Source organism: Marmota marmota, unplaced genomic scaffold (assembly GCF_001458135.2).
Source record: "Marmota marmota marmota unplaced genomic scaffold, marMar, whole genome shotgun sequence".
NCBI lineage: Eukaryota > Metazoa > Chordata > Mammalia > Rodentia > Sciuridae > Marmota > Marmota marmota.
This window is the reverse complement of record NW_025999990.1, coordinates 9,890,127-9,907,312: the sequence shown is the minus strand read 5'-3', so window position 1 is coordinate 9,907,312 and position 17,186 is coordinate 9,890,127. Positions and strand designations below refer to the sequence as shown.

The following is a 17,186-nucleotide window of genomic DNA, read 5'->3' as shown; positions in this document are numbered from 1 at the left end:
TCAAAGTTATTGTAATAATTTCTTTACTTCTGGATTTAATGGGCAATGTTTGTGCTGACCCAGGCTGAGTCCAAATGACTGCTGTGAATTCAATAAGAATTCACTTTTCAAAGATACAAACGGACACTGGGACCACCTCTGTTTGATGGTGCATGTTTGGATGACTACCAGCAGGACCAAAAACCATCAGGGTGAATAGCATTGGAGGCAGCCCCTGGCAAATGGTCTCCATGCTGGCTAAATGCACTTGGCATTTGTATAGAAACAGCTTCAACATAGATGTGGATCATCAATGTTAGTTTCCACATTGATGAAACACTGCCAGCTAGCCAGGTGTGGTGGTGCACACCTGTAATCCCAGCTACTCAGGAGGCTGAAGCAGGAGGATTGCAAGTTGGAGGCCAGTCTGGGCAACTTAGCAAGACCCTGTCTAAAAATAAAACTTTTTTTTTTTAATATTTATTTTTTAGTTCTCGGCGGACACAGCATCTTTGTTTGTATGTGGTGCTGAGGATCGAACCCGGGCCGCGTGCATGCCAGGCGAGCGCGCTACCGCTTGAGCCACATCCCCATCCCCTAAAAATAAAACTTTAAAAAGGGTTTGGGGATGTGGCTCAGTGGTAGAGTACTTGCCTAGTATGTACAAGATCCTGGATTCAATCCCTAGTACCACACACACACACACACACACACACATACAAAATTGCTAATTAATACATGTAAAAGTATTAGGTTACAGCTGTTCTCTGTCCAGTGGCCTGGAATAGTCACCATTGCTGGACCTTACTTTCTCTATTTGTAAAATTCAAATGACAGTATTATTCACACTTGCTTACCTGGTTGATGCATATTGCATATGCAGGGTGCTTTAACCTATTTATTTTATTTAGCAAACAGCTAACCAGTACTAATTTTCCAGTGAAAGTCATAAAGACTGATTTAGAACCAGCTGTGAGCTTGGTAAAATCCTTATTCTGGGCCTTAGCAAGGACAAAAAAGTTTCTCTTTGCTATTTGCTATTCACACAGTAGGGTGTTTCAGTCATCTAGATGGTCAGTGACCAAGTCCCTGGTTAAGCTGGGTGACGACAGGATGTGGAGGGTCTAGACCCCATCGCTGCTGGGCTTGCTTAGTTCTTGCATCTTTCTGCAGGAACTGTGGAGCACGGAGTTTTCTAGCCAGCACTTATCTTGACCCTCACCCATTTCAGAAAAGGAAGTATTTCTAACATCCACTACTTAACAACTGCTCCATGAAGATTAAGTAACTGCATTTAAATAATGTAAGGTGAATGCAGCCCCCTTCCAGCTGTGGCTTCCTGATTAGGGTACGTTCAATATCCCCCACCCTGCATAGGTTATGAATGAAATTTATTGCACAAGTACACCTCATATTGCTAATTATGTACTTGAAAGATTTTCAAATACATTGCCACATAAACAATATAAGTGAAGGCTTCTGTTGTTCTTTTTGGGGATTAATTAGTGATGAGCAATTAATCTACTCTCTTATACACATATATAAGGTTAGTTTTGTATCCATGCTTCATTAAGTCTCAAACATTTGTAGAAACAAAATCAGACGTTCGAACATAAATAATGACAAGTTCTCACACACTGTTGCAAAAAGGTAGAGTAAATTTTAAAACACTCATATGAATGATTTTCTTAGAATAACTTCCTACTATGGAAAATGCTATGTCAAGTGCAAGCACATTTTTAAGGCTTTCGATGTGTTCACTATATGGATCTGCAGAGATGGGGTCGATTTACACCATCCAGTGGCATGGGCTTCTTCACACCCTCAGCCAAACCTGGCTGTCATATTTTATTATGTTATAATTTTATCATAATTTTATTATATTGTTACAATTCATGGTTTTATATTACAAATTCAGTATGATTTTCTTATAATGGAAAATTAGTATAATGATTCATAATAATAGTTGTTATTGGTTATAATTTTATTATCTTTGAAATAGTTACCAATCTTCTATGAAAATATTCTATAAAAAAGGAATCTAATTGTCATTATTGGGCTTACCTACCATTTCTATAAGATTATTAGTCATTTGTATTTATTCTTCTGATTATTTCTCTACTTTTTTGTTTGTTTGTTTGTTTGTTTGCAGTGCTGGGTATTGTATTTGGGGCCTCACCCATGCTGGGCAAGTGCTTTATCACTGAGCTACATTCCCAACCCTGTACTATTAAAAAAAAAAAAATGTGTAAACGGTTCCTAGCGAGTGGCTTCCTCATGTTGTCATACCATCTTTCTGGGGTCCGCTCAGGCTGGGGTGAGCCTTTTTTTCTGATAATGCCCCATGGGAACTCTCATCTGTATGCTCTCTGTATCCATGCACCACCCACCCCAGCCATCTGGATGTGGAAAAGAAAACTGTAAAAATCAGGCCACAGAGAGGCTGTCAAGTGGGATCAGAATGAAGAGCAGCTTGTGCCTGTGGCCGGAACCCAGGATCATGGGGTTGGCCACAAGAAGGAGGGGACAGCAGAGGAACAGGGAGGGAAATAGCTGTGCAAACCAGAGATCAGTGGCAAGGCTCTCTGTGGCCCCATGACAGCTGTGAGCGTGTCCTCGCTGTCCCTGCACCCCTGTAGTTCCCAGGGTTGCTCCCTGTTGCCCTGTGCTCCCTCCACACTCCCATCCTTGGATGCCAGCCGCCCGAGTTCTCTGCTTTTGCTTTGTCACATGAGAGCCTGAGTGGGTTGTGTGCAGCCAGAAGGAACCCGGAACAGGATTTTGCACACATTCTTTCCAGGTTTGATGCTTTTATCCTAAACAAGAACAATAAAGCCAGGTGCAGTGGCACACGCCTTAATCCCAGCAGCTCGGGAGACTGAGGCAGGAGGATTGTGAGTTCAAAGCCAGCCTCAGCAATGGCGCTAGGCAACTCAGTGAGACCCTGTCTCTAAATAAAATACAAAATAGGGCTGGGGATGTGGCTCAGTGGTTGAGTGCCCTTGAGTTCAATCCCCTGTAACAAAACAAAAAAAAAACAAACAAACAGGGGATTGAGGATGTAGCCCAGTGGTTAGAACACTCACCTAGCATGCAAAAGGCCCTGGGTTCCATCCTCAATGCTGCAAAACAGAGTAGACATTTTTTTCTACTTGAATGAAGTCTGATCTAGTCCTAGTTTCCTTTATGAATAAACAAATTTTAGCATTGGTTTACTCTTCAAATTATCATTAGTATCTTAAAAATTATGTAAATATTAGCCCTTATTTTTTATTTTTACTTTTTTTTATTATTTCCTCTACTTTCCCTTGGGTTTTTGTTTGTTTGTTTGTTTTTGAACCCAGGGGAGCTTAACCACTGAGCCACACCTTCAGCCCTTTTTTTTATATATTTTATTTAGAGACAGAATCTCGATGAGTTGCTTAAAGCCTTGCTAAATTGCTGAGGCTGACTTTGAACCCACGATCCTCCTGCCTCAGCCTCCTGAGCTGCTGGGATCATAGGTATGTGTCACCGTGCCCGGCTCCTTTGGTTCATTTTTTTTTAATCTTTTTTTTTTTTTTTTGAGAGAGAGAGAGAGAGAATTTTAAATATTTATTTATTTATTTATTTATTTTTAGTTATCGGCAGACACAACATCTTTGTTTGTATGTGGTGCTGAGGACCGAACCCGGGGCCGCACGCCTGCCGGGCGAGCGCGCCGCCGCTTGAGCCGCATCCCCAGCCCTCCTTCAGTTCTTAATGTGTTTTTATTTTTCACGTGAACATCACAAATCAGTCCGAAGTTTGCGTGAGTACAGGTGTGTGGAACTAGAAACAGATGAGCCTTTATTTTCTCAATGGTTAAAGAAAAAAAGTACAGATTTGAGGAAAAGTGGCAGGAATATTGTTCCATATCTGAACTAGTTCCCAGTGCCTTTAACTGAAGTTTTGGGTTCAAAAAACCTTGAAGCCGTCATATTTCTGAGGTGGTCCTTTGCTCCTGACTGATGTGTCTTCATGGATTCCTAGATGTGAATAAAAGGGGCAGTGTTTGGTTTCCTTCTGAGAGTTCCCTGAATACTGGTACCTGGGAGAGGAGCCCGCAGCTCCCACAGCTCCCTCTATCTATCTATATAAATGTCTCCCAGACTCTCATGCCTGAAATAAAGTCACAATCAGCTTTCCCCTTCCCTCTGCTATGTTCCTGGCAAATAATGCTATGAAAGCTGGTCCTCTAGAGAATAACTAACCCAAGGACACTGTGTTCCGTTTGTACAATGAGATGCATGTTTCCCAAACAAGACAAATCCCTTGTTTCAAAGGATTGAAGGATGGTACTTCTAAAACATTCCAGCTGCTCACGCGAAGGGCACTGACGAAAATCAGATGAAGCTGTTAGTTGGCTCTGAGCCCATAATGTGTTCATTTGATTGCAAACTGGATAAACTTTTGCTCATTCGAAGCTCTTGCCTCTCTCACTTTGTTCTAAAAGAGGATGATGTGTTAGATGTCACGTTGGCCCCACAGTTTAATCTGTCCAACTTGAAGTGCATGATTCCAAGGAGCACCATTCTTACTGACGTGTCTTCAACAATTACGGGTGCACTGCAGTGGACAGCCTCGGTGCCCCTCTGCCGCTCAACCTACAGGTGTGACTACCAGGGCTCCCGGCTTTCTGTAAGTGTTTGCCTGGTCAAAATCTCTTGTAGCTCCTGTTCTACCTTCTGTGTACACTTCCCTTTCTACCTCCTTCCTCTGACTAATTTTCCTGACCCCATTATAGAGTGAAAATGCAGTATGTGTTTTTCCATTGCATTTATAATTGCTAACTAGTACCCCCTGTTGCCTTTGTTAAAGTTGAAATGCAGATATGCAAAGCATTTTTTTAAAAAAATTCTGGACAGAAAAGATAAATCAGATTGCTTAAACGGATGTTAACCCAACACTGGTAATGTTTTGTTTGTTGATTGGTTTTGATACTGGGAATTGAACCCAGGGGCACTTTACCAATGAACTACATCCCCAGCTCTTTTATTTGAGCTGAAGTTGCTGAAATTGCTGAGGCTGGCCTTGAACTTGGCAATCCTCTTGCCTCAGGCTCCCTAGTTACAGGCAAGGGACACTACCCCAAGCCCCATGGTGATAGTGGATATACTTGGTTGTTTTAATTATTTGTTCTTGTTTTTGTTGTTGATGCTGTTGTTTTTGTTTTAAATTCCAAAGCTCTGGATCGTAGATGGATCCTAGACAAAGACAATAAATAGTTCTTATCCTTTTCATTCCACTTTCCATTAAAGACTGGTGTGATTCTCCTCTTTCATTTCTTTTCTCTCAGTTCCGAGTCCCCTGACCTCATGTCTAGCTCCCATCTTGCATCCTGTCAATAACCAGGTGCCTGCCAGGTTCCTTGTCTCTGTGTATCACAAGGCCAATTACGTGGTCCACTCTCATTCATTCTGTACATTTTTGTGGTCTCACTCCCACTAGATGGTGCTATTACCTCCCCACTCACCTACAGCCCTCAAATCAGACACTGTTCCCAGAGTCTAATCTTCCAAAACAGAGAACCACTGGCTGGTTGTTTGTTTGTTTGTTTGTTGTTGTTGTTGTTGTTTTGTTGTTGTTGTTGTTGTTTGTTTGTTTGTTTTGTTTTGTTTAAGTATTTATTTTTTAGCTTTAGGTGCACACAATATCTTTATCTTATTTTTATGTGGTGCTGAGAATTGAACCCAGTGCTTCACACATGCTAGGCAAGTGTGCTACTACTTGAGCCATATCCCCAGCCCTACTGGCTAGTTTTTTAACTTGGCTGCCCACTGCTCCCCAGGCTGTGCTCAGGCCAGCACCTCACCTGGCAAGATCTCAAGTACTCACAGACAATATGGTGGCAGATGTGTCTAATACTTTCACTGGTCCATTCACAGACTTTTGGCTTTGTTGGCTGCAGGGCAGGTGTGTCACCTGTGCTGGAAGAAAAATCATACCTAATTTTCTTTTGTTAAGAGAATTTGCAGCTAGGTATGGTGGTGCACACCTGTAGTCCCAGTGACTTGGGAAGCTGAGGCAGGAGGATCACAAGTTCAAGGGAAGCTGTAGCAATTTAGCAAGACCCTAAGCAACTTAGTGAGACCTTGTCTCCAAATTAAAAAATAAAAAGGTCTGGGGATGTGGCTAAGTGGCAAAGTGCCCCTGGGTTCAATCCTCAGTACAAAAAAAAAAAAAAAGAATTTGTAAAAATTCTGCTAAAATGTTTGAAAAATGCTAAAGGGTCAAGAAACCTGTGACTAAGGGGCTGGGATTGTGGCTCAGCAGTAGAGCTCTCCCCTAGCATGGGCGGGACCCGGGTTTGATCCTCAGCACCACATAAAAATAAAAGGCATTGTGTTGTGTCCATCTACACCTAAAATAAATAAATAAATATTAAAAAAAAGAAACCTGTGACTAATAACAGGACCAAAGGACAAGAAATTTTGTAGTTGGGTGCAGTGGTGCACTCCTATAATCCCAGCAGCTCGGGAGGCTGAGACAGGAGGATAGCAAGTTCAGTACCAGCCTCAGCAACAGTGAGGTGCTAAGCAATTCAGTGAGACCCTGTCTCTAAATAAACTACAAAATAGGGTTGGGGATGTGGCTCAGTGGTCGAGTAGTTCAATCCTCAGTAACCTCTCCACCCCCCTACCCCCCCCCACTTCCGTCAAAAAGAAGAAATTTTGTGCCAAATGAGCTGCAGGAGACAGAAGAGGGCAAGCTGGGAACCGAGACTTGGCGGTCATTTGAATCCTGCACTGTTGAGGTCTTCACATGTCTGTGGGCTTTTGCTTTTGTTTTAATTAACTTTTGAGACTTTTTTTTAAAGGTTTGAAAAAAACCTTAGAAAAGGTACCTGTTGTTTCTGCAGGCTGAAAGTGCCCTCCAAGTTCTAATAGTAAAAAGGAACCAGAAAAGAAAAAGGGGCCTGGACATAAGCAGTCAAAAGGGAAGGACTCAACTGCTTTAGAGACATGAGTGGCCTACAGGAGGAGGAAGACACCACAGAAAGCTGAAGAAATGGCTGGAGCGTGGATATGGAGATGGCTCCATTACACCATTACAAATGTGTGTGTGTGGCCGGGCGCAGTGACACACGCCTGTAATCCCAGAAGCCCAGGAGGCCTAGGTAAGGCACTAAGCAACTCAGTGAGACCCTGTCTCTAAGTAACATGCGAAATAGGGCTGGGGATGTGGCTCAGTGGTTGAACGCCCTTGAGTTCAATCCTCGGAACAACAAAAAAAATGTGTATATGTGTGTGTGTGTGTGAGTGTGAGTGTGTGTGTGTGTGTACACATATACATCTCCATCTCCTTTTGACTTTGTGAAGTTTTGTAAGTTATTAGCACCACATAATACCTAGCAGTAGATTAAAATTAGGAATGCAAATACTTGGATGAATGAAAACAATGTGTATCTGATAATGTTTGCTAATTTAGCTTTGTTGGGAGACTAGTTGAATTATAACTGTGTGTGAGAAGAAAAGATGGAGAGGTTGATAGGATTGATGATAGGTGGTTGTGAAATCCCAGGGGGCCTGCGGTTATGTAAATGTGCAGGGCTGACCTCACCAACTCGCCCATGAGTTCCTTAAGGATGGTATACAGGAACCACGCTAAGCATAAAAGGGATTCCTATTCTATTGGCAGAACAGATGTTAAAGACGATGATTAAAGGAGACTGTGTTGACTGTGATGTGCAGGATGGGTTGAAAGGGGAGACTGCAGGGCTGGGGATGTGGCTCAAGCGGTAGCGCGCTCGCCTGGCATGCGGGCGGCCCCGGGTTCGATCCTCAGCACCACATACCAACAAAGATGTTGTGTCCACCGAGAACTAAAAAAATAAATATTAAAAAAAATTCTCTCTTAAAAAAAATATTTAAAAAAAAAAAAAAAGAAAGAAAAAGAAAGGGGAGACTGCAAAGGCAGGTTGACCAAGCTGGAATTCGGTACAGCGCCCCCTGCTGGGATAAAAAGATATGAGCAATAGGAGAGCGCAGGTTCACAGCAAAATAAGGGTTAATAACCTGGTCCCACATGTGTCCCAAGAAAAAAATGATATGTAGATGGCAATTCCTAGGTATAAACTAGTCACAGTAAGAGATTAACAACAACAACTAACAACAAAAAAAATTATAGCAATATGCTGCAATAGAAGTTTTGGTTTCTCATTCTATCCTAATCCTCATTGCAGAATGATAATAGTTTGGGACAGTGATTGACCATGGGTAACTGAACCCCAGAAAGTGAAACTATGGAGAGCGGGGAAAGCGGGGAGCTACTGCAATCTGTCAGAAAGAACAAGGTGTTTCAGTGATTACTAGGGTCTCAGTCGCTGGTCATGAAACCTCCCATGTCGATAAATCAGGCTGACCCAGATGACATAATAATCACTATTGACAAGAACAAAACTCAGCTCTTGTCATAGCATGATCTATTTGCACTAAGTGGGAAACTGTCTCTGCCAAACTGCCTTCTTTTCGGAAACCACAAATGGAAACCTTAAATTCACCTCCTCATGTTAAGTGAAAAACAAAACAAGTTCAATACTGAAACAGTTGTTTGGGTTTGAGATTGATCAACTTTGTTACTGTCATCCAGGATCTGGCTCATGTGCACTGTGTCACGTTGCCAGGGATCGCAAGGAATACTTGCTCCCTTGGGGATCCTGTTTGATTTTTCTCTTGGCATTTCCTTAAGACTCCTTCACTCCCAAGCAATGACATGCATTTATTTCTCAGTGTCCCATCACCAGAGCCACCTCTAGTCGCAGATACACCATCCCACCCAATACTCACACGCAATGTTCCTGATTTAAAACACAGTTCTGTCCTTTTGTGAAATTTTTCCTCCTGGTTTTAATTAACTGAAAAGGGTCAAGACAAAGTTTTGATAAATGGCAGAAGACAGAGCATGCAGAAACCTGCTCTTCTGGCCAAGGAATGGCCTCGATTTGGGAACATAAGATAAGAAACAGGAAATGAAAAAAATAAAATAAAAATCTCTCCCCAGTTGTAAAGTGTATTAATAGTCAATAACCTTCTGGAGATCGATGCTCTTTAAATATCCGGAAATTGGCTCTTGGTGTCTAGCTAGTGAGTTGAGCGTTACCTTTTATGTGATCCGTGACGGAGATCCACACAATTTGGAACAGGATTAAATGAGCCCAAAGGAATGGCGTTGGCCATCTATGGACTGAGACCTCTAAAGCCATGATCCTTAAGTAAACCTGTCTTCTTCTATGCTGTTCTTCTAGGTTTTTTGCTCACATGGATGAAAAGTTGACTGAAATAAACCCCAAAGTCAATTACCTGCTTCTTCTAGCCACACCCTACCTGCCTACAGTTACTGCCCAGTTAATCCATATCAGTAGATGTGGGTTAATCCACTAATTGGGTTACACCTGTCATAATCTAATCATTTCACCTCTGAACATCATTGCATTGTTTCACACATGAACTTTTGGGGGACACCTCATATGTAAACCATAACAACAAAATGGAGAAAACTTCATTACTACCTCTCTATATTAGTCTAACATCCCCAGCCATAGACCAAACAGGGGTTTCCAGTCAAGCCCCCCCCCCAAAAAAAATAATAAACCAGCACTAATTCAGGGAAGTCTTGTGAGTTCTTTCAGTGAAGAGCACTAATTAGAGAGAGAGAGAGAGAGAGAGAGAGAGAGAAGGAGGAGGAGAAAGGAGAAGAGACGGAAGGGAGGGATGAAAGGGATAGGAGGAAAGAAAAGAGGAAAAACTATTCCACAATCTCAGCTAATGATTCGAAGTAGCAATAAAATCAGAAGATTGACATTTTGCAGCCCTCTGTATTGATCCAGGCAAACAAACAAACAAACAAACAAACAAAAACAATGGAGAAGACTACCCTCAAGTGAGAGACTCCTGGACAGCTAGTTATTCACAGACTCAGAGACCACTCACATGTTACTTAGCACTTACAGAAGGAAAACCTATCTTAACCTTGGAGAGATTTGGTGGACACTGTCTTAGAAAGTCATCAAACCCAGCAGCACCGTTCTGGACCTCCCAATGCAGTGAAGTAAAATGTATACTCGAATACCACTGCATATCGTTCTTGGCAAAACTGCTCAACTTGAATGTGATCATAAGGAAACAATCAGACCATTTTAGAATATGGGACCATCTACAAGACCAATTGGCCTGGATCCTTGGAAAAAAAAGTGCCTTGAAAGAGAATAGAAGTTTGGAGGATGATTCTTGATTGGAAGAGACTCCAGAGATTAAAGACAGCAATTTGAAGAACCTAGATTTGTTCTTGGATCAGAAAATAGAATAGCTACAAAAAGACATTTTTGGGGCATCTGGGGAAATTTGAATATGGATTGTAGATTAGATGATGCTATGGAATTAATATTCATTTTTAGGAGTAATATTCACAGAATGTTTATGTAGAAGATAGACTTATTCTGAGGGGATGTTGGCTGACATACCTAGAAATAAATTGTCATGGTGACAGCCATTTATTTTCAAGTATTTCCACCTCAAAAAAGTAAAGTGGTTTGTGGCGTGTGTGTGTGTGTGTGTGTGTGTGTGTGTGTATGCATGCAGGTGCACACGGGTATAAGTATATATAAGAATAAGAAAGAGTGATTAAACATTTGAAGCAAAATGTTAATTGCTGAACATTATGCTCAACTTTTCTGTTGATTTGAAATTTTTCTGAAAGAGAAGTTGGGTAAGGCCAGGAGCAGTGGTACATCCCTGTATTCCTAGCAACTTGGGAGTTTGAGGCAGGAGGATCACAAGTTCAAGGCCAGCCTTCGAAACTCAGTGAGACCCTGCCTCTGGGTTCAATCCCTAGTACCAAAAAAAAAAAAAAGAGAGTGCTGATTGGGTCAAGCTGTTACAGTTTGGATCTAAAAAATGTCCCTCAAAGACCTCATGTGTTAAACAATGCAGGAATGTTCAGAGGTGAAAAAACTGGATTATGAGACTGGATCAATCCTCATCAGTGGATTAATCCATTTGATGGATTAATAATTTGAATGGGACACTGGATGGTAACTGTAGACAGGTGGAGTGTGGCTGGAGAAGGTAGGTCACCATTAGTATCTGGTCCCTGGAACCTCTGTCACTCTCAGCTTCCCAGCCACCAAGAGCTGAGTGAGCAGCTGTCTTCTACCACGCCCTTCCACCATGATATTCTGCCTCATCTCAGGCCCAGAACAAGGGAGCCAGCCGACCATGGACTGAACCTCTAAAACCATGAGCTCAAAATAAACTTTTCCTTCTTTAAGCTGTTCTCATCAGGTATGTTGGTCATAGCAGTGAAAAACTGACTAAAACACAAGCTGAAGGAACCCTGATTTTTTCTCAGCAAAAGAAACAATAAGAGGGCTGGGAATGTGGCTCAAGCGGTAGCACGCTCGCCTGGCATGCGTGGGGCCCGGGTTCGATCCTCAGCACCACATACAAACAAAGATGTTGTGTCCGCCGAAAACTAAAGGAAATAAATATTTTAAAAAAAAAGAAACAATAAGAGAGGTAAATAGGGAGCCTACACCCTGGGAACAAATTTCTACTCCTCACACTTCAGATAGAGCCCTAATATCCAGAGTATACAAAGAACTCAAAAAATTAAACAATAAGAAAACGAATAACCCAATCAACAAATGGGCCAAGGACCTGAACAGACACTTCTCAGAGGAGGACATACAATCAATCAATAAGTACATGAAAAAATGCTCACCATCTCTAGCAGTCAGAGAAATGCAAATCAAAACCACCCTAAGATACCATCTCACTCCAGTTAGATTGGCAGCCATTATGAAGTCAAACAACAACAAGTGCTGGCGAGGATGTGGGGAAAGGGGTACACTTGTACATTGCTGGTGGGACTGCAAATTGGTGCAGCCAATTTGGAAAGCAGTATGGAGATTTCTTGGAAAGCTGGGAATGGAACCACCATTTGACCCAGCTTTTCCCCTTCTCAGTCTATTCCCTAAAGACCTAAAAAGAGCATGCTACAGGGACACTGCTACATCGATGTTCATAGCAGCACAATTCACAATAGCAAGACTGTGGAACCAACCCAGATGCCCTTCAATAGACGAATGGATAAAAAAATGTGGCATTTATACACAATGGAGTATTACTCTGCATTAAAAAATGACAAAATCATAGAATTTGCAGGGAAATGGATGGCATTAGAACAGATTATGCTAAGTAGAAGCTAGCCAATCCCTAAAAAACAAATGCCAAATGTTTTCTTTGATATAAGGAGAGTAACTAAGAACAGAATTGGGAGGAAGAGCATGAGAAGAAGATTAACATTAAACAGGGGTGAGAGGTGGGAGGGAAAAGGAAAGAGAAGGGAAATTGCATGGAAATGGAAGGAGACCCTCATTGTTATACAAAATTACATACAAGAGGAAGTGAGGGGAAAGGGGAAAACAACAAGGGGGAGAAATGAATTACAGTAGATGGGGTAGAGAGAGAAGATGGGAGGGGAGGGGAGGGGGGATAGTAGAGGATAGGAAAGGCAGCAGAATACAACAGACACTAGTATGGCAATATGTAAAACAGTGGATGTGTAACCGATGTGATGCTGCAATCTGTATACGGGGTAAAAATGGGAGTTCATAACCCACTTGAATCAAAGTGTGAAATATGATATGTTAAGAACTATGTAATGTTTTGAAAAACCAACAACAAAAATTAAAGGAAAAAAAAAAGGAAACCTGATTGCAAGAGTCAATAGGGACAGGAGACTGGGATCATTTGAATCCCCAATTTTCTTTTTTGAAAGTAGTGATTGCTACAGCATTTTCCATTCCTAAAACGTTCCTAAATTCCAGCACAACAAATAATTCTGCAGGATTTCCAAAAATGTCTTGACTGTTTCCATATTCTGGGCAAACTCCTTGTGAGCATCCAAACAAAAATGAACTAGCTCCTGCCCTCTGAGAGAGAAGGAGGACAAGAGCTTTTAGTGGCCGAGAGAGGATTCTCATCCAAAAAGCAAACGGGAACCAGCTTTCTGGTTTCCCGCAACGTACACTCTGACCCTGGCTCTCACTAGAAAGGATGGCTCACTGTGTAGCTGGAGGCACTGGGTAACAGCCAGAGGATAACAACTTGCCCTGCTCACGGTACTTCCCTGAGAACGCAGATCACCGACCCACAGAGCCCAGTCTAATGCTGTGCAGTTTAAGAGGGTGTGAAAAACTTAGAGAAGGCTCCAAACCCATAAAAACAACCTCAAGATTAAGACCTGGAGGACCTGTTTTTCTGAGGAAGGTCAAAGGCAATGGGCTGTTTTGCAGAAGTGCAAGCATGTGGCCATTTAATGGTGGTTCTTCCGATGTACCAAGACAATGGCAACCAGATGTTCCCTGCTGCCACCACACAGGGAAAAAGAGGGAGCTGCTTTGCCATGGGAAGGAGGGGTCGTTCCTAGGAAGAGAGCTGAAAAAGAGCTGGGCAAGGCCACGAGAGCGCGTCTGGAGAACTAGATACCCTCTCAAGCTGCTTCAGAACTTGCTCAAGGGACTCGGGTGTAAGGCAGGGCAAGAGCCTTGTCTGGGGTGTGTGAGGCTCAGGGTTTAGTCCTCAGAACTGCAAACCAACAAAAACTCCATCACAAAAAGGGCAGGGGTGGGCTTTGAACCCAGGACTTTATGGGCTATATCACTGAGCCACACCCCCACCTTCTAAAATAACATTATACAGGCAATTTGAGCTGTAGAAACTTTACTTGATCCAGAGAATTCCTAGGTTTCACATAATTAAACAATAGTTCATTTGTCCCTTCCTCCCTCCCTTCCTTCCTTCTGTCCCCCTCTTTCTCCTCCTCCTCCTGCTGCTTCTTTTTTTTTAAATCCACCTACTAGAGAAACAGGGTGCCCAGATCTTCCTTAAAGGGTTGTAAATATTTCTTCATCCTAAGAGTCTGTTGATGACCAGATATGATGGAAAGTATATTTAAAGCAAAGATAAAGGCACCTCAAGCTCTAAGATATTGAAATGCAGTATTTAGTGTGTTTTGCCCTGTGGCTTGATCCGCCTCACTCTGTTTATTTCGACAAGTTTACTGGTCTGGGGTGAGAGGTTGAAGGTAAAAAAGGAGGACAGTTAATATATGCTCGAGGGAAAAGATGAGTAAAACATCTCCCACACAATTCTCAGAGGATGAGGTGCCCGAGGGACCCGTGGGACACCATCACCTCCTCAAAACGGAAGTTAATTCTCTTCATCCCTAATGATTTTATCCTCTAACCTCTCTCTCTCTCTCAAAAAAAAAAAAAAAGTCATCTCTTTCTTTTCTTTTTGTAAGAAGGCATCTCTGGTTCTAACATGACAGGTGACATGTGAGAAAGATAGAAATTGTGACAAAAAACTAGTAAAGCTGAGTAATGTGCGGCACATCTGTAATCCCAGCAGCTTGGGAAGCCAAGGCAGGAGAACTGCAAGTTCAAGTTGAGCCTGGGCAACTCAGTGAGACCTTGTCTATAAATAAATAAATAAATAAATAAATAAATAAATAAATAAATAAATGGGGTGCAAAAAGAAATTAGTGAGAAGAGACCACCGAGGTTGCAATTTTGTTCACAGAAACGTTTACATGAAGTAATCCCACTGTCAAAGCTATCTGACTTTCTATTAAAAGCTGGAGAAATTGAGACAAAAATGTGCTCGTTGTATGAAGGCAGATTTACACAGTCCCAAGAGCTCCACAATGATTTATTATGCCAATGATTTTTGTTTGCTTTTTGCCTTGGTTCATCTGTTTTTCTCTCATTTGCCCACACCCCACTTTGTTGCTTATGCCAGGCCATTGCTTATGACAGTCACAGTTTTCCAAAAAAAAAAAACATTCGAAAGTCATCACCCTCCCAATCCTTGCTAGATTCCGTTTCCAGCAAAAGTAGAAATTCACACGTGGGCTCAGCCCAGCAGCTTCTTATCAAGTATGTCAGAGAGCTGAGCCCTTGCTGAGGACGAGGAGAAAATGATTCTTCTATGCGCTTAATTACTGGAATGAGCATTTATTCTGTGTTTGCAGGAGCCACTGAAGCCAAGAGAAAGCAAATTCGGAAAATCCCAGGCCACCCTGTATTTATTTGGTGGCCTCTGATTGACAGGGAGGTAGCCAGGGTCCCATTGCCTTCCTTTCTCTTGAACCCACAGCGCCATCTCTTGGTCTCCTAGTTAATAAGGCTCTTGGTGCTAGGAATGTGAAGAGATTCCAGAATACAGTGAAATTATCCTGCTTAGTGACAAGAGCTATTGCCACCTGAAAACAGCATAGCAAAGTGAACCCTTCATTCAGCAGTCCTCCTCATTTGAGATTGGTTTCTGGATTCTGATACCAGTGGAATCCTCTCCAAGCCACTGAGATTAGTTGTTCATTTTATTCCACCAGAATCAGCCTTCTTCCACCAATTACTTTTTCTCTCCAAACATTCCAGAACATAAAGTATTCTAAAATATTATTCAGAAATAGTCACTTTAGCTGGGCATGGTGGCACACACACGGTAATCCCAGTGGCTGGGGAGGCTGAGGCAGGAGAATCAGAAGTTCAAAGCCAGCCTCAGCAACAGCAAGGTGCCAAGCAACTCAGTGAGACCCTATCTCTAAATAAAATACAAAATAGGGCTGGGGATGTGGCTTAGAGGTCGTACCCCTGAGTTTAATCCCTGGTACCAAAAAAAAAAAAAAGATATAGTCACTTTAAAGATAGTCTCAAATTGTGGTATATATGTGTAATAAGAATTGTAATGCAAAAAAAAAAATGTACATGTATAAAGACATGAATTGGTGTGAACATACTTTATATAAAAAGATATGAAAAATTGTGCTCTGTACGTATAATAAGAATTACAATGCATTCTGCTGGTGCGTATTAAAAAAAATAAAATCAATTAAAAAATGAATAATAGGTAAACTATAAAAAGAACATCTAAAACAAATTAAAAAAAAAAAAAAAAAAGAAGTATATTGAAGCCATGTGTGGTGGTGCACATCTGTATATCTAGTGATCCCAGAGGCTGAGGCAGGAGGATGGCAAGTTCAAGGCCAGCCTCAGAAATTTAGCAAGTCCCTCAGGAATTTAGTGAGACCCCGTCTCAAAAAGTAAAAAGGTTGTGCTGGGAATATAGCTCAGTGCTAAATGCCCCTGAGTTCAATCTCCAGTAGTAAAAACAAAACAAAACTATATTGAATTCCATCTGATCTCAATCTGAATGGATATTATCAAGAAAGCAGAAAATAACAAGTGTTGCTGAAGATGGGAAGGGGCTTATTTGCTGTTAGTGGAAATGTAAATGAGGGAAGGCACTTAGCAAACAGTCTGGAGGATCCTCAAAAAACTAAAAACAACAGGGTGCAGTGGGTCATGTCTGGAATCCTAACTACTCAGGAGTTTGAAGAGGTCGATCACAAGTTCAAGGCCTGGGAAATTCGAGAGACCATCTCCAAGTGAAAAATAAAAAGGGCTGGGGATGTAGCTCAGTAGTAGGTCTCTGGATTCAATCCCTGCTACCATACAATCAATCATTCAATCAATCAAAACAGAACTACCATGTACTATAAACCATTGCTTGGTATCTATCCAAAGGAATCAAAGTCGGCATATAAAAGTAATTGTTGAATATGCATGTTTATCATGGCACAATTCATAATAGCCAAGTTATGGAATTAATATTGATGCCCATCAATGGATGAATAGATAAAGAAAATGTGGTATATAGACACAATGGAATATTATTCAGAAATAAAGAAGAATGAAATCATGTCATTTGCAGGAAAATGGATGGAACTGGGGGTCACCATCAGGTTAGTAAACCAGACTCAGAAAGACAAGTGTAACTTTTCTTTATACCATAGTAGAAAAAGGAAGTAGTAGGGTGACTCTGAGGGAAGGGGAAGGAGGTGGAGGAAAACCGATACAATCAAAGCACATTATACTCCCATATGGAAATTTCATAATGAAACCCATTATCTTGTATAATTAATATTCAGTAATGATTCCAATACATTTTTAAAAGCCAGGCACAGTGACATGTGCCTGTAATCCCAGCTGAGGCAGAAAGATTGCAAGTTCCAGGTCAGCCTGGGTAACCTAATGAGACCCTGTCTCAAAATAAAAAGTAAAACGGGCTGGGGATGTAGCTCAGTGGTAGAGCACCTCTGGGTTGAATACCCAGTATGGGGCG

The 17,186-nt window shown here is 41.7% G+C and overlaps 2 long non-coding RNA genes across 2 annotated transcripts in view; one reads left to right on the top strand and one right to left on the bottom strand.

Annotated features, from left to right (window-relative positions):
* Positions 1–3,563: 3,563 nt before the first annotated feature.
* Positions 3,564–17,186, bottom strand: part of LOC125617708 — a 27,447-nt gene continuing 13,824 nt past the window's right edge. The window contains exon 3 of the long non-coding RNA XR_007348796.1: positions 3,564–3,708. This is a non-coding gene — a long non-coding RNA (uncharacterized LOC125617708). The remainder of the gene's footprint in view (positions 3,709–17,186) is intronic.
* Positions 4,410–17,186, top strand: part of LOC125617709 — a 21,659-nt gene continuing 8,882 nt past the window's right edge. Inside the window, exons 1-2 of the long non-coding RNA XR_007348797.1 lie at positions 4,410–4,638; positions 6,860–7,117. This is a non-coding gene — a long non-coding RNA (uncharacterized LOC125617709). The remainder of the gene's footprint in view (positions 4,639–6,859; positions 7,118–17,186) is intronic.